General features: G+C 46.5%; 1 non-coding gene across 1 annotated transcript; it reads right to left on the bottom strand.

The window, feature by feature from the left end:
• Positions 1-3,965: 3,965 nt before the first annotated feature.
• On the bottom strand, positions 3,966-4,037 carry Trnaa-ugc. Its single transcript has one exon. It is a non-coding gene; the product is annotated as a tRNA-Ala (tRNA).
• Between the last annotated feature and the right edge of the window lie 393 nt (positions 4,038-4,430).

Below are 4,430 nucleotides of genomic sequence, written 5' to 3'. Positions count from 1 at the left end.
AAATCTTTAAAAAAAAAAAAAAAAAAAAAAAAAAGAACTTCAGGACCAAGAACAGAAACACATCTCTAACTCTGGGTCATCCAAGCCCCTTGTCCACCAATATCCTTGTTCAGCTTCCGCTCCAGGCCTGTGTCTTCTGATGCTTCCCATAGCTGATTTGTCTCAGAGTTTAAGTCCCAAGCTGTCCTCAAGGAGCTTAGCTTGGCTGCTGATGCAAATGATAAGAAATTTCAAAGGCCAGGCTTGAACTGGTGACCCTCCTGAGTCCTGAGATGACAGACCAGTGTCACCATGTCTGGCTTTGAAATAGGAAAATTGACAAGCTGAATACACAAGGGTTGACTCCAGTCATGGTGGCATGTGAGAAACTCCACAAGGGAGGCATTGCTGTAGGCATACATGTTTTTGCAACCTATTTTTAATAAGAAATAAGTCAACCTCTCCTAGCCCACCACCCAACAAAGACAGTGAAAGAGAAAAGTTACTAGGATATGGGGGAAGTGGACCTGTTCAGCAATAGTTCTTTGGGAGCGAGCTCAATCTTCTTAGGCAGCAGTTCAGTCCTATAGCAAATACCAAATATGATTCAGCAGCTGCAGACCAGTCCTGTAGGCAGGCAGACAGCAGGATGAGCCAGCAACTGTTCAATCCTGAAGAAACTGCCAGGCTCACCAACTGGCCTGAGGCGAGGCCCCAGAAGAGGCAAGGTGCCACAGTGATATCACAGGTTGAGCTCAACAATGTTATATAAGGGGAACCAATGCACTTGTGTCTTTAAGAATAGTAAGATGAAGCCGGGCAGTGGCGCATGCCTTTAGTCCCAGCACTTGGGAGGCAGAGGCAGGCAGATTTCTGAGTTTGAGGCTAGCCTGGTCTACAGAGTGAGTTCTAGGACAGCCAGGGCTACACAGAGAAACCCTGTCTCAAAAAACCAAAGGGGGGGGGACTAAACAAACAAAAGAAATTGAATCAATAAAGAACTCAAAAACCAACCCAGGGGTGATGGCAGCTTCCATCTTTGTTGGTTGACAGTTCCAGGACAGCTGTCTTAAAAAACAACAAAAAACAGAAAAAGGGCTCAAAAACCCAGTCTCAGATTGGCCAATGAAATAGACAGTTTTCAAAAGATGAAGTGGACGTGGCCAATAATAAAACAAAAATATTTAGCCAGGACTTAGGAGATGACCCAGATGACATTTGATTGGCAACCCCCCCCCCCCCCACACACACACACACAACGTGGCGGAGTACCAAGCATCTGTAACTCCAGTTCCAGAGACTCCAGTGCCCTCTTCTGGCCTGCTCAGGTACTGCACACACTGTCTACTGGCAAATCATAAGAGTAAAACCCACCCTTACTAGCTATCAGAGAAATGCCTATCAAAACCATATGAGAGGTTGGAAAGATGGCTCAGCAGGTAAGAGCACTGTGCTTCTGTAGAGGACCTGGGTTTGGTTCTCAGCTTCCACATAGCAGTTCACATGTAACTTCATGAGATTTTTTTTTTACCTCTGTCAAAATGGCATTCTATAAGAGAATAAGAAACGAGCCAGGTATGAATGTGCATTTAATCCCAGCGCCAGGAGGTAGGTGGATTTCTGAGTTGCAGCATAATTTAGGCCAAAGGAAGTCCTTGGACACGGGAATGAAAACCAGTCCAGCCACTATGGGAATCAGCGTGGAGGCACTTCAGAACTCTAGAGAGGCCAGCCATTAGACCCGGCAGTGCACTGCCGGGCATTTACCACAGGACTCCAAGGCAGCATATCACAGACACACTAAGCTATGCAACCAGCCTGGTGCATATCAAAGCAAAGAATGGATAAGGAAAATGTGGCCTATGTAAGAAGGTTCCTTACAGCCACAAGAAAAACAAGATTAGCCTACTCAGCAGACTAAGCCAACCACAGGAAGACAAATACTATATTTTCTTTTATTTGTGAATTCTAGGATCTATACATAAAACCATACATTGTATGGATGGTGTGAAAGTAAAACTGGGGAGCAAAAGGGGTTAATGGACGAAGAGAAAGGTGGAGAGGGGTTGCGTGCCCGATACATACATTATAAGCTCTGTGCAAATTGCTTTATGAAATCCAGGGTGATTTTCAAAAGATGAAATGGAGTCCGGGTTTGGTTTTTTTGAGACAAGGTCTCATTATTTAGTCCCAGCTGACCTGGAGCTCTATATAGGTCAGGCTGGCCTCAGAGTCCTTGAAATTGACTGCCTCTGCCTCTCAAGTCCTGGGAATTGAACTTGGATCAGTTGTCAATCTTGATGGCAGTCGCCTTTATCCCGTGAGCCATCTCAAAGTTCATTGCTTCATCATTTTGCATTTTGAGGGAGGGTCTCGTGTAGTCCAGGCTATCCATGAGCACACTATGTTTGAACTCAGAATCCTACCTCTACTCCTGGGTGGAGCTGGGGCTCAGACAACCTTGTACTCTGGATCCGATCTCCATCCTCTAAGCTGCAAGGGAACAGCTGTGTGCTAGCATTGCCAGCCTTGAGCTTGGAGACTAAGTCCGAGCCTTCTGGATACTTCAGAGCATTTGGATCATCCTGCTTTATCCAGGAATGTCCAGATGCTGTTGGAGAGGCAGCAGCTGGAAGACCGTACCTCCACAATTGACATCAGTGAATAAACTATCTTTCTCCAAACCTGCTCTAGTGGCCAGCACTGCCAGGTTATACAGGCCTGCTCTCGTAACAGGAGAGATGCTCACCCTCTCAATCAAGCAGGAAATAGAAAGCAATCGTTTTCCGTGCACTTAGAAGGGCTAAACCCAGGGTACCATCCTCACTGCCACATAAGCCAGACTAGGGCTGTATACACCTGTAACCTCATCCTTGATGAGAATAAAGAATTTGGAGGATCAAGGCAATCCCTGTGACTGGTGAAAAAAAAAAAAAGGATTCTCACTGGCACCTTCCTGTGAGAGAGTGAGAAGGGGTCTCATATAGCCCAGGCTAGCCTCAACCCTCCCCCACAACTCAGGTGCTGGGATGACAGACATGCACAACCATGCCTGACTTACCCACTGCTATCTATTATGCATTCTAGGTAAGCACTTTACAAACTGAGCTATCCCCGCCCCCCAACTTTCAAATAGTTTAAGTAGACGTTTTCCAGCCCAATGGCCCTCGTCTGTGCAGGCGGCTATGCCGTCGAAGTAGAGGACAGGAAATCGCAGGCCGTATGTGCGCTGTACCTTGGTGGCAAACTTCGGAGTAGCAGAACAAACCTAAAGGGGATGGTCAAATAAAGCACGAGACCCCTGAGTTAAGGCAATGTTACCTCGCTGCCTACAGAATCTGCCAGAACTGCCCCACCACCAACACCACCACCAACACGCTGCCACCTTTAAAATCATGCCGGCAGTGCCAAGTCTCTACCTTCCGGCGTTCTGGGGGCTTCCAAATCACAGTTCCACTCAGTTCTGTTCCCATTCACTCAAGTTCAGGCGCCAGGCCTTTCTGACCCTTTCTTCTGAAACCACCACCACCACCACCCCACCACCACCTCACCCCCACCCCCACTACACGCACAGGGAATGTGAGCCTTCCGGCTGCTGTTCCCTGTAGATCTCTTGGATGTCACTGAGTCCCCGCACTTCTGTGAGTTCTCATAAAACATTCCTGGGATTCCTTGTGTTAGCTTCCAGCTGGGATCTGAGTTCCAGAAAAGCTGAGAATCCTTGCTCGGTCTTGGTGAGGTTACTGGGCTACTTGAAGATCTATTCATTTGGACACATTGTGGGTGTTCAATGGGCGCACATTACGCATTGCTCAGGAGGTTATAAGACCTCCTTGGAAATGCAATGTCTCCTACTCCATTCACAAGTAAACTGCGGGAGGTGGTTTACAGACTAGATTCCCTCCACAGGTGCAAGGCCAGTCTCCCACGTAAGCCCTTCAAAAAAAAAAAAAAAAAAAAAAAAAAAGTTTTTCCTAACTAAAAAGTGGAGATGCCGGGGATTGAACCCGGGGCCTCATACATGCAAAGCATGCGCTCTACCACTGAGCTACATCCCCTGACGGAAGGGTTTATTTTCCGGAATAAATAACAGAAATGAAACGCTTGCTGTTCTAAGATGTGAGTTTTTTGTTTTTGTTTTTGTTTTTTTCCGATCTTGATTTATGATGTTGGTGTCATGAACTGAAGCCTCGGAAGAAAGGAAAGGGGAGAGGAACAGAGAGAGAAGAGAGGGAAAGAGCTAGAGAAGAGGGAAGGAACCGTGAGCCCGTCGCTATCTGTGTCTGTCTTTCTTTCTTTCTTTCTTTTTCTTTTTTTTTTTTTTTTTTTTTTTTTTTTTCCGAGGGGGGGTTTCTTTGTGTACGCCCTGGATATTCTGGAACTCACTCTGTAGACCAGGCTGACCTTGAACTCCTATCTGTGTCTTTCTATAGCAGCTTGTCAAGAAACAA

The sequence above is a fragment of the Mus caroli genome, chromosome 5 (genome assembly GCF_900094665.2).
Source record: "Mus caroli chromosome 5, CAROLI_EIJ_v1.1, whole genome shotgun sequence".
Taxonomy (NCBI): Eukaryota; Metazoa; Chordata; class Mammalia; order Rodentia; family Muridae; genus Mus; species Mus caroli.
The sequence above is the reverse complement of the archived record's forward strand: the minus strand, read 5'-3'. Positions and strand labels throughout refer to the sequence as shown.